The 13,726-nt window shown below is 44.6% G+C and overlaps 1 protein-coding gene across 1 annotated transcript in view; it reads right to left on the bottom strand.

Annotated features, from left to right (window-relative positions):
• The window catches only part of PRKAR1B (protein kinase cAMP-dependent type I regulatory subunit beta), an 807,144-nt gene that overhangs the window by 511,309 nt on the left and 282,109 nt on the right, over positions 1 to 13,726 (bottom strand). The window lies entirely within an intron of this gene.

Genomic DNA, 13,726 nt, shown 5'->3' with positions numbered 1-13,726 from the left:
AGGCACCATGGACTACAGCCTAACAACCCCACAGCGGCACCTTTTCGCCCAGCCCCAGGGAATCCACCACCCCCCTCACGATACAACGGACGGGCGAATATACAATGCCACACCTGCAAGCAGTGGGGACATATGGCACGTGAGTGCACCCAAAATCGGAGCAGACAAGCTTGGAACCAGGTCAGACAGAACCTGGCCCCAAGGGCGGCTGCACATAAGGTTAATGGTGGTTGTAATAAAAAGGATGTTATTTTGTTTAAAAAACCATTTAGACTTGGTTGGTATGTTATTATATAACAACACAACAGGCATGTCTCATAATTACAAGGTCTTTACTGTCCCTTTAAGACACATGTACATTCCCGTGTCTACCTCAGTATGCTCTCAAAGAAGCTATGTTTCAATAAAAGAGGACAAGAGGTAAAACTGATTAGAGAAGTTGGATTTTTTTTAAATCTGTATGGTCAACCTGCATTATTCAAGTTACATTTTGACTTGGATGTTCCTTTAAAGGGACACTGAACTCAAATTTTTTATTTCGCGATTCAGAAAGAGCATGCAATTTTAAGCAACTTTTTAATTTACTCCTATTATCAATTTTTCTTCATTCTCTTGGTATCTTTATTTGAAAAGCAGGAATGTAAGTTTAGATTGTGGCAAACCTAGCCACTTCTGGACTATAATGTAAGAAAGGTTGTCTATAGGCTGTATTGTGTGCTATGTAGATGTGACAGACCCTTCTGTCAGTACTGAAGGAGTTAACTGTGTTCAGCTTTAAGAAACTACTGTGTACTGTCATTAAAGTTAGTGATAAACAGTCCATTGTTTAATCACCCTCAGAGAGCAGACGAATAGGTGATAAGGAAAGCCAAATGTGTTTTGTGTTTTAAGTTGTTATCTACCTAGTAAAGTAATGTGATTCTATTGTGGTCTGTCCAAGGGTGTGGCTCCTCCATCTAATGTACAACATTCTTTCAACCCCCCTTCTGGGGGGTCAGACCTGCATAAATACTGGGCATATGAGCCTTAATAAAGTCATTCTGTTTTAAACCTGAAAACTGGCTGGGTTGTGAATTGCTGATTCCCTATGCAGGACATTGTTCCCTGGTGTTAACCCTTGGTATCCTGTTGGTACCGTTACAATTGGTGGCAAGCGACGGAATGAACCTTATCGCCCAGAAGAGCAACTACACAAGCCAGTAACCTCAGGAAGAGGGGGATTACTACAATACTGACTAAGATGGAAGGAGTACCAGGGACCGAAGTGAATGGAGATGGATTATTCTAAGCTAAAGAGACAAACGTTAAAGGAACTGCTAGAAGCCAGGGGAAAGATAGGCAGCAGCAAACCCAAGGCTATATTAATTGCCGAGCTGATGGAGGGAGACAGAGCTCGCAGCGCTACGCCTCTAGCAGCCATGGAGGAGACCCTATACCAGAGGGAAATGAGGACCAGGCTGGAATTTTTACCCCAACCTGTACCATGGGATATGCTATCCGTGGTAATGGCAGATGTGCAGGAGTACGTGATGGCACACAGTCCGCGGAATGCATCCTCCCAAGCAGAATCCATTTTGGACGCACTCAGCAACCCAGTAAGACCCAAAATCCCATAGCATGCATTTAAAATGTTTTGTGAGGAGAAGGATGAGATCGATGGGTATTTACAGGATTTTGAGAGACTGTGCGAGTTACATGATTTGGAGCAGTCCGTATGGGTGCCGGTGCTAGCAGGCAAGCTAGCCGGTAGGGCAGCGGAAGCGTATCGCGCTGTACCCAGGGAGGACAGCAAGGATTACGCTAAAGTGAAGAGAGCGATCTTGGAAAGATATGCCATTACCCCAGAGGCATACCGGCGCAACTTTAGAGGCCTGCGCAAGCCAGAAAGAGATTCACATGCAGAGTGGGCCCACAAGCTGGATCAAGCATCTCAAGGGTGGATGCAGGCCAGCCAAGCTACCACCATGGAAGAATTGCGACAACTGATGCTGTTGGAGAAATTCTTTAACGGCTTGTCCCCAGAACCCCAAGAATGGGTGAGAGATCGAAAACCCCTCACCTTAACCGAAGCAGCCAGATTAGCAGACCAGCATTTTGATGCCAGGAGGCACCATGGACTACAGCCTAACAACCCCACAGCGGCACCTTTTCGCCCAGCCCCAGGGAATCCACCACCCCCCTCACGATACAACGGACGGGCGAATATACAATGCCACACCTGCAAGCAGTGGGGACATATGGCACGTGAGTGCACCCAAAATCGGAGCAGACAAGCTTGGAACCAGGTCAGACAGAACCTGGCCCCAAGGGCGGCTGCTCACCATTACCAAACGGAGCCAGCTGCTCATGAGGTGTTGAGCACCCAAGCCGAGGAACCCCTGGGAATTCTGCAGGAGGTGATGTCGGTCCAGGGACTTCGGGATTCGGGAGCTACTTTAACCCTGATAGCTCCCCATTTGGTGCCGGATACAGCACCCACTGGCGGATCCGTGGCAGTACGAGGGGCAGGGGGAGCAGTATACCGATTGCCCACTGCTAGAGTGGAGTACAGACCCCCAGTCACCCCAGCAGCTGCCAGTTACCAACCCCCGGCGCACCGCTATACCACACGGCCTCCGGCCACGAACTACCCTCAGAGAGGCCGGTTCAATTCGCGGGGCTACTCACAACCTATTCGGTGCTTTGGATGTAAGCAACTAGGGCACAAAAGACCAGAGTGTCCCCTAAACGCAGCGAACCAAGCACAGTCCTGGAGAAGACCCGCCGGCGGAATCCCACATAATCCTCAGCCTGCGTCCCGCTACGTAGAGGCGCCAGAATGCTGGGGCAGCCTACATGAAGCCGACCCCGTGCAAGCTGCCCACCGGAATAACCGGCAACGGGTTAAAGTGAATGGGAAGGAGGTCAGTGGTCTACGGGATACTGGTGCTACCATGACCTTGCTTCAAGAGAACTTGGTGTCTGAGAAACAGCACACTGGAGACACTGTGGCTGTGAGGGTAGCAGGGGGCACTGTGTTCCGCCTACCTGTTGCCAGGGTACATTTGGATTGGGGAGTGGGCGCTAGACCTGTGAATGTGGGGGTCAAGAAGGACTTACCTGCTGATGTTCTCCTTGGAAATGACTTGGCCCCCCTTGTTTCTGCCTATGCTCCCATGGGTCCCGCTGATGTTAACCCTGTGACTACCCAAGCCCAGTCCCTTCGGGAAGAGGTACATTTTAACCGTGGTGGACTACGCCACTAGGTACCCCGAGGCCATTGCTCTCTCCAACATCCATGCAGAGACGGTAGCTGAAGCCCTATTTGAGGAGCTACAACCTAGTTTGGTTTACTTACAAGTTGCTGTTACCTTTTATATTTTAATCAGGGCTCTCCAAAAAGCTGCAGCCGTACCTGTATGGACAACCTTTTTCCTTACTCACAGATCACAACCCGTTGGTGTGGCTGAACCGTGTGGCCGGGGACAATACCAGGCTGCTGCGCTGGAGTTTGGCGCTGCAGCCCTTCGACTTTACCATCCATTACCGCCCAGGGAAACAAAACGGTAACGCCGACGGGTTGCCCAGACAAACTGAACTTGAAAAGTGATCTGTGAGTACTTTCCCGGACATCCCCAAGCCGATCCGTTGGGATCAGACTGTGTATGCCGGCTTGGTTCTGGGGGAGCATTGTGGCAAACATAGCCACTTCTGGACTATAATGTAAGAACGGTTGTCTATAGGCTGTATTGTGTGCTATGTAGATGTGACAGACCCTTCTGTCAGTACTGAAGGAGTTAACTGTGTTCAGCTTTAAGAAACTACTGTGTACTGTCATTAAAGTTAGTGATAAACTCCTCCATCTAATGTACAACATTCTTTCAACCCCCCTTCTGGGGGGTCAGACCTGCATAAATACTGGGCATATGAGCCTTAATAAAGTCATTCTGTTTTAAACCTGAAAACTGGCTGGGTTGTGAATTGCTGATTCCCTATGCAGGACATTGTTCCCTGGTGTTAACCCTTGGTATCCTGTTGGTACCGTTACATAGATGCCAGCCCATTTTTGGTGAACAACCTGGGTTGTTCTTGCTGATAAAGTCACCCACCAATAAACAAGTACTGTCCAGTGTCCTGAACCAAAAATTGTCTGGCTCCTTAGCATAGATGCCTTCTTTTTCAAATAAAGATAGCAAGTGAACGAAGAAAAATTGATAATAGCAGTAAATTAGAAAGTTGCTCAAAATTGCATGCTCTATCTAAATAAAAAAAAAGTAGGATCAGTGTCCCTTTAAGTAAGATGGTGTCACTCCAGCCCTTCTGTAGGGAATGAAACAAACAAGCAAGCACAATATTGAGGAAAATCAAGCAAAATAAATAATGAAAGTGTACTGCAATGTTGTTTGATTCGGATACAGTATACAATTTAAACAACTTTACAAAGTACTTCTATCATTAAATTTGTTTCATTCTCTCAGTATCTTTTTTTGAAGGAGCAACAAGGTACTAGTGAGAGCTAGCTAAACACATAAGTGCTGTAACCAATCAGCATCAATCTTCTAGTAGTGCATTGCAGCACCCAAACCTAACATTTTCAACAAGCAATACAATGAGAATGAAGCAAATTTGATAATAGAAATAAATTCAAAAGTTGTTTAAAATTGTATAGTCTGTCTGAATCACGAAAGAACATTATTTTTGTGTTCCATGTTCCTTTAAAGGGACAGTCTACTCCGGAATTGTTATTGTTTAAAAAGATAGATTGTTTAAAAAACAGAATTTATGTTTACCTGATAAATTACTTTCTCCAACGGTGTGTCCGGTCCACGGCGTCATCCTTACTTGTGGGATATTCTCTTCCCCAACAGGAAATGGCAAAGAGCCCAGCAAAGCTGGTCACATGATCCCTCCTAGGCTCCGCCTACCCCAGTCATTCGACCGACGTTAAGGAGGAATATTTGCATAGGAGAAACCATATGGTACCGTGGTGACTGTAGTTAAAGAAAATAAATTATCAGACCTGATTAAAAAAAAAAAACCAGGGCGGGCCGTGGACCGGACACACCGTTGGAGAAAGTAATTTATCAGGTAAACATAAATTCTGTTTTCTCCAACATAGGTGTGTCCGGTCCACGGCGTCATCCTTACTTGTGGGAACCAATACCAAAGCTTTAGGACACGGATGAAGGGAGGGAGCAAATCAGGTCACCTAAATGGAAGGCACCACGGCTTGCAAAACCTTTCTCCCAAAAATAGCCTCAGAAGAAGCAAAAGTATCAAACTTGTAAAATTTGGTAAAAGTGTGCAGTGAAGACCAAGTCGCTGCCCTACATATCTGATCAACAGAAGCCTCGTTCTTGAAGGCCCATGTGGAAGCCACAGCCCTAGTGGAATGAGCTGTGATTCTTTCGGGAGGCTGCCGTCCGGCAGTCTCGTAAGCCAATCTGATGATGCTTTTAATCCAAAAAGAGAGAGAGGTAGAAGTTGCTTTTTGACCTCTCCTTTTACCGGAATAAACAACAAACAAGGAAGATGTTTGTCTAAAATCCTTTGTAGCATCTAAATAGAATTTTAGAGCGCGAACAACATCCAAATTGTGCAACAAACGTTCCTTCTTTGAAACTGGTTTCGGACACAGAGAAGGAGAAGGAGAGAATCTCCTGGTTAATGTTTTTGTTAGAAACAACTTTTGGAAGAAAACCAGGTTTAGTACGTAAAACCACCTTATCTGCATGGAACACCAGATAAGGAGGAGAACACTGCAGAGCAGATAATTCTGAAACTCTTCTAGCAGAAGAAATTGCAACTAAAAACAAAACTTTCCAAGATAATAACTTAATATCAACGGAATGCAAGGGTTCAAACTGAAAGAACTAAATTGAGACTCCAAGGAGGAGTCAAAGGTTTGTAAACAGGCTTAATTCTAACCAGAGCCTGAACAAAGGCTTGAACATCTGGCACAGCGGCCAGCTTTTTGTGAAGTAACACAGACAAGGCAGAAATCTGTCCCTTCAGGGAACTTGCAGATAATCCTTTTTCCAATCCTTGTTGAAGGAAGGATAGAATCCTAGGAATCTTAACCTTGTCCCAAGGGAATCCTTTAGATTCACACCAACAGATATATTTTTTCCAAATTTTGTGGTAAATCTTTCTAGTTACAGGCTTTCTGGCCTGAACAAGAGTATCGATAACAGAATCTGAGAATCCTCGCTTCGATAAGATCAAGCGTTCAATCTCCAAGCAGTCAGCTGGAGTGAAACCAGATTCGGATGTTCGAACGGACCCTGAACAAGAAGGTCTCGTCTCAAAGGTAGCTTCCAAGGAGGAGCCGATGACATATTCACCAGATCTGCGTACCAAGTCCTGCGTGGCCACGCAGGAGCTATCAAGATCACCGACGCCCTCTCCTGATTGATCCTGGCTACCAGCCTGGGGATGAGAGGAAACGGCGGGAACACATAAGCTAGTTTGAAGGTCCAAGGTGCTACTAGTGCATCCACTAGAGCCGCCTTGGGATCCCTGGATCTGGACCCGTAGCAAGGAACTTTGAAGTTCTGACGAGAGGCCATCAGATCCATGTCTGGAATGCCCCACAGCTGAGTGACTTGGGCAAAGATTTCCGGATGGAGTTCCCACTCCCCCGGATGCAATGTCTGACGACTCAGAAAATCCGCTTCCCAATTTTCCACTCCTGGGATGTGGATAGCAGACAGGTGGCAGGAGTGAGACTCCGCCCATAGAATGATTTTGGTCACTTCTTCCATCGCCAGGGAACTCCTTGTTCCCCCCTGATGGTTGATGTACGCAACAGTTGTCATGTTGTCTGATTGAAACCGTATGAACTTGGCCCTCGCTAGCTGAGGCCAAGCCTTGAGAGCATTGAATATCGCTCTCAGTTCCAGAATATTTATCGGTAGAAGAGATTCTTCCCGAGACCAAAGACCCTGAGCTTTCAGGGATCCCCAGACCGCGCCCCAGCCCATCAGACTGGCGTCGGTCGTGACAATGACCCACTCTGGTCTGCGGAATGTCATCCCTCGTGACAGGTTGTCCAGGGACAGCCACCAACGGAGTGAGTCTCTGGTCCTCTGATTTACTTGTATCTTCGGAGACAAGTCTGTATAGTCCCCATTCCACTGACTGAGCATGCACAGTTGTAATGGTCTTAGATGAATGCGTGCAAAAGGAACTATGTCCATTGCCGCTACCATCAACCCGATCACTTCCATGCACTGAGCTATGGAAGGAAGAGGAACGGAATGAAGTATCCGACAAGAGTCTAGAAGTTTTGTTTTTCTGGCCTCTGTCAGAAAAATCCTCATTTCTAAGGAGTCTATTAATGTTCCCAAGAAGGGAACCCTTGTTGACGGAGATAGAGAACTCTTTTCCACGTTCACTTTCCATCCGTGAGATCTGAGAAAGGCCAGGACAATGTCCGTGTGAGCCTTTGCTTGAGGAAGGGACGACGCTTGAATCAGAATGTCGTCCAAGTAAGGTACTACAGCAATGCCCCTTGGTCTTAGCACAGCTAGAAGGGACCCTAGTACCTTTGTGAAAATCCTTGGAGCAGTGGCTAATCCGAAAGGAAGCGCCACGAACTGGTAATGTTTGTCCAGGAATGCGAACCTCAGGAACCGATGATGTTCCTTGTGGATAGGAATATGTAGATACGCATCCTTTAAATCCACCGTGGTCATGAATTGACCTTCCTGGATGGAAGGAAGAATAGTTCGAATGGTTTCCATCTTGAACGATGGAACCTTGAGAAACTTGTTTAAGATCTTGAGATCTAAGATTGGTCTGAACGTTCCCTCTTTTTTGGGAACTATAAACAGATTGGAGTAGAACCCCATCCCTTGTTCTCTTAATGGAACGGGATGAATCACTCCCATTTTTAACAGGTCTTCTACACAATGTAAGAATGCCTGTCTTTTTATGTGGTCTGAAGACAACTGAGACCTGTGGAACCTCCCCCTTGGGGGAAGTCCCTTGAATTCCAGAAGATAACCTTGGGAGACTATTTCTAGCGCCCAAGGATCCAGAACATCTCTTGCCCAAGCCTGAGCGAAGAGAGAGAGTCTGCCCCCCACCAGATCCGGTCCCGGATCGGGGGCCAACATTTCATGCTGACTTGGTAGCAGTGGCAGGTTTCTTGGCCTGCTTTCCCTTGTTCCAGCCTTGCATTGGTCTCCAAGCTGGCTTGGCTTGAGAAGTATTACCCTCTTGCTTAGAGGACGTAGCACTTTGGGCTGGTCCGTTTCTACGAAAGGGACGAAAATTAGGTTTATTTTTTGCCTTGAAAGGCCGATCCTGAGGAAGGGCGTGGCCCTTACCCCCAGTGATATCCGAGATAATCTCTTTCAAGTCAGGGCCAAACAGCGTTTTCCCCTTGAAAGGAATGTTAAGTAACTTGTTCTTGGAAGACGCATCAGCCGACCAAGATTTCAACCAAAGCGCTCTGCGCGCCACAATAGCAAACCCAGAATTCTTAGCCGCTAACCTAGCCAATTGCAAAGTGGCGTCTAGGGTGAAAGAATTAGCCAATTTGAGAGCATTGATTCTGTCCAAAATCTCCTCATAAGGAGGAGAATCACTGTCGACCGCCTTTATCAGCTCATCGAACCAGAAACATGCGGCTGTAGCGACAGGGACAATGCATGAAATTGGTTGTAGAAGGTAACCCTGCTGAACAAACATCTTTTTAAGCAAACCTTCTAATTTTTTATCCATAGGATCTTTGAAAGCACAACTATCCTCTATGGGTATAGTGGTGCGTTTGTTTAAAGTGGAAACCGCTCCCTCGACCTTGGGGACTGTCTGCCATAAGTCCTTTCTGGGGTCGACCATAGGAAACAATTTTTTAAATATGGGGGGAGGGACGAAAGGAATACCGGGCCTTTCCCATTCTTTATTAACAATGTCCGCCACCCGCTTGGGTATAGGAAAAGCTTCTGGGAGCCCCGGCACCTCTAGGAACTTGTCCATTTTACATAGTTTCTCTGGGATGACCAACTTGTCACAATCATCCAGAGTGGATAATACCTCCTTAAGCAGAATGCGGAGATGTTCCAACTTAAATTTAAATGCAATCACATCAGGTTCAGCTTGTTGAGAAATGTTCCCTGAATCAGTAATTTCTCCCTCAGACAAAACCTCCCTGGCCCCATCAGACTGAGTTAGGGGCCCTTCAGAAATATTAATATCAGCGTCGTCATGCTCTTCAGTATCTAAAACAGAGCAGTCGCGCTTACGCTGATAAGTGTTCATTTTGGCTAAAATGTTTTTGACAGAATTATCCATTACAGCCGTTAATTGTTGCATAGTAAGGAGTATTGGCGCGCTAGAAGTACTAGGGGCCTCCTGAGTGGGCAAGACTCGTGTAGACGAAGGAGGGAATGATGCAGTACCATGCTTACTCCCCTCACTTGAGGAATCATCTTGGGCATCATTGTCATTGTCACATAAATCACATTTATTTAAATGAATAGGAATTCTGGCTTCCCCACATTCAGAACACAGTCTATCTGGTAGTTCAGACATGTTAAACAGGCATAAACTTGATAACAAGTACAAAAAACGTTTTAAAATAAAACCGTTACTGTCACTTTAAATTTTAAACTGAACACACTTTATTACTGCAAATGCGAAAAAACATGAAGGAATTGTTCAAAATTCACCAAATTTTCACCACAGTGTCTTAAAGCCTTAAAAGTATTGCACACCAAATTTGGAAGCTTTAACCCTTAAAATAACGGAACCGGAGCCGTTTTGAACTTTAACCCCTTACAGTCCCTGGTATCTGCTTTGCTGAGACCCAACCAAGCCCCAAGGGGAATACGATACCAAATGACGCCTTCAGAAAGTCTTTTCTAAGTATCAGAGCTCCTCTCACATGCGACTGCATGCCATGCCTCTCAAAAACAAGTGCGCAACACCGGCGCGAAAATGAGGCTCTGCCTATGCTTTGGGAAAGCCCCTAAAGAATAAGGTGTCTAAAACAGTGCCTGCCGATATTATTATATCAAAATACCCAGATAAAATGATTCCTCAAGGCTAAATATGTGTTAATAATCAATCGATTTAGCCCAAAAAAAGTCTACAGTCTTAATAAGCCCTTTTTGAAGCCCTTATTTACAATCGTAATAAACATGGCTTACCGGATCCCAGAGGGAAAATGACAGCTTCCAGCATTACATCGTCTTGTTAGAATGTGTCATACCTCAAGCAGCAAGAGACTGCTCACTGTTCCCCCAACTGAAGTTAATTGCTCTCAACAGTCCTGTGTGGAACAGCCATGGATTTTAGTGACGGTTGCTAAAATCATTTTCCTCATACAAACAGAAATCTTCATCTCTTTTCTGTTTCTGAGTAAATAGTACATACCAGCACTATTTCAAAATAACAAACTCTTGATTGAATAATAAAAACTACAGTTAAACACTAAAAAACTCTAAGCCATCTCCGTGGAGATGTTGCCTGTACAACGGCAAAGAGAATGACTGGGGTAGGCGGAGCCTAGGAGGGATCATGTGACCAGCTTTGCTGGGCTCTTTGCCATTTCCTGTTGGGGAAGAGAATATCCCACAAGTAAGGATGACGCCGTGGACCGGACACACCTATGTTGGAGAAATATTACCCATTCCCCAGTTTTGCAAAACCAACATGGTTATATTAATATAATTTTTACCTCTGTGATTACCTTGTATTTAAGCCTCTGGACACTTCCCCTTATTTCAGTTCTTTTGACAGAACTGTATTTTAACCAATCAGGTAACTCCACTGGTGTGACCACAATGTTATCTATATGGCACACATGAACTAACACCCTCTAGATGTGAAAAACTGTCAAATCGTTTCAGATAAGAGGCGGATTTCAAGGACTTATAAATTAGCATATGAGCCTACCTAGGTTTGGCTTTTAACTAAGAATACCAAGAGAACAAAGCAAATTTGATGATAAAAGTAAATTGGAAAGTTGTTTAAAATGACATGCGCTATCTGAATCATGAACGTTTAATTTTGACTAGGCTGTCCCTTTAAGGCAATTTGCAGCATTTATAAAGTCTAAATTCAAGATTTTGCTTTCTGGCCTCTCTCCCACCTCTCCCCCCTTCATTCCATCCTAAATGCATCTTCCAGGCTAATGCACCTTTCCCAACGCTCTGTATCTACTGCACCTCTCTGCGAGTCTCTTCCCTGGCTCCCCATTCACAGCAGAATTAAATTCAAATTCTCACCCTGACTTACAAAGCGCTTACCTACACTACCCCCCCCCCACCTGTCCTCACTAATCAACAAATAAACTCCAGCCGCCCCTTAAGATCCAACAATGACCTGCTCCTTGCATCTTCTACCATCACCTCCTCCCATGTTGGACTTTTCTCATGCGGCACCTACCGTTGGATCGCACTTCCTCGCACTGTCCCCTAATCTGACCTTTTTGTTCAGGGAAGCCTACCACCCAACTCAGTAACAAATGAATTACACTTACCTAATCATTTTTTTTTCCATTTATTATTCTTTATTTATAAAGCGCCCACAGATTCCGCAGCTGCCCTCATCTAACTCTGCACTAATGTTATTGTCACCCTTGCAGTCCCCACCTCCTGTTTCCCACCCTTCAAGATTGTAAGATCCTTCAGGAATAGGGCCCTCAATTCTTCCATTATTTGTTTGATAAATGTTGTCCTGTTTCTTAAAAATATTGTATCATCGTTGTACTTTTATCTTTTGTACCCATGGACAGCACTGCAGAATTTGTTGGAACTATATATATATATATATATATATATATATTTGTATATATATATATATATATATATATATATATACACACAGTATATATAAAGAATAATAATAATAATAACTGGAAGGTCCCATTGTGGCCCCATATATTTATGATAGAAACCCCGTTTTAAAAAGAAAATAATTACAAGGCTGTTGATAAAGCATGAAAAGAGACTATTTTGCAATAAAAACATAATTTATGCTTACCTGATAAATTCCTTTCTTCTGTTGTGTGATCAGTCCACGGGTCATCATTACTTCTGGGATATTATCTGCTCCCCTACAGGAAGTGCAAGAGGATTCACCCAGCAGAGTTGCTATATAGCTCCTCCCCTCTACGTCACCTCCAGTCATTCGACCAAAGACCAACGAGAAAGGAGAAACCAAGGGTGTAGTGGTGACTGAATTATAATTTAAAAAATATGTACCTGCCTTAAAAAACAGGGCGGGCCGTGGACTGATCACACAACAGAAGAAAGGAATTTATCAGGTAAGCATAAATTATGTTTTCTTCTGTTATGTGTGATCAGTCCACGGGTCATCATTACTTCTGGGATACCAATACCAAAGCAAAAGTACACGGATGACGGGAGGGATAGGCAGGCTCATTATACAGAAGGAACCACTGCCTGAAGAACCTTTCTCCCAAAAATAGCCTCCGAAGAAGCAAAAGTGTCAAATTTGTAAAATTTGGAAAAAGTATGAAGCGAAGACCAAGTTGCAGCCTTGCAAATCTGTTCAACAGAGGCCTCATTCTTAAAGGCCCAAGTGGAAGCCACAGCTCTAGTGGAATGAGCTGTAATTCTTTCAGGAGGCTGCTGTCCAGCAGTCTCATAGGCTAAACGTATTATGCTACGAAGCCAAAAAGAGAGAGAGGTAGCAGAAGCTTTTTGACCTCTCCTCTGTCCAGAATAAACGACAAACAGGGAAGAAGTTTGGCGAAAATCTTTAGTTGCCTGCAAGTAGAACTTGAGGGCACGAACTACATCCAGATTGTGTAGAAGACGTTCCTTCTTTGAAGAAGGATTTGGACACAAGGATGGAACAACAATCTCTTGATTGATATTCCTGTTAGTGACTACCTTAGGTAAGAACCCAGGTTTAGTACGCAGAACTACCTTGTCTGAGTGAAAGATCAGATAAGGAGAATCACAATGTAGGGCTGATAACTCAGAGACTCTTCGAGCCGAGGAAATAGCCATTAAAAATAGAACTTTCCAAGATAACAATTTTATATCAATGGAATGAAGGGGTTCAAACGGAACACCCTGTAAAACGTTAAGAACTAAGTTTAAACTCCATGGCGGAGCAACAGTTTTAAACACAGGCTTGATCCTAGTTAAAGCCTGACAAAAGGCCTGGATGTCTGAATTTTCTGACAGACGCCTGTGTAACAAGATGGACAGAGCTGAGATCTGTCCCTTTAATGAGCTAGCCGATAAACCCTTTTCTAAACCTTCTTGTAGAAAAGACAATATCCTAGGAATCCTAACCTTACTCCAGGAGTAATCTTTGGATTCACACCAGTATAGGTATTTACGCCATATTTTATGGTAAATCTTTCTGGTAACAGGCTTCCTAGCCTGTATCAGGGTATCAATAACCGACTCAGAAAAACCACGTTTTGATAAAATCAAGCGTTCAATTTCCAAGCAGTCAGCTTCAGAGAAGTTAGACTTTGATGATTGAATGGACCCTGAATCAGAAGGTCCTGTCTTAGAGGTAGAGACCAAGGCGGACAGGATGACATGTCCACTAGATCTGCATACCAAGTCCTGCGCGGCCATGCAGGCGCTATTAGAATCACTGATGCTCTCTCCTGTTTGATTTTGGCAATCAATCGAGGAAGCAGTGGGAAGGGTGGAAATACATAAGCCATCCTGAAGTTCCAAGGTGCTGTCAAAGCATCTATCAGAACCGCTCCCGGATCCCTGGATCTGGATCCGTAGCGAGGAAGTTT

Source organism: Bombina bombina, chromosome 11 (assembly GCF_027579735.1).
Source record: "Bombina bombina isolate aBomBom1 chromosome 11, aBomBom1.pri, whole genome shotgun sequence".
NCBI lineage: Eukaryota > Metazoa > Chordata > Amphibia > Anura > Bombinatoridae > Bombina > Bombina bombina.
The sequence above is the reverse complement of the archived record's forward strand: the minus strand, read 5'-3'. Positions and strand labels throughout refer to the sequence as shown.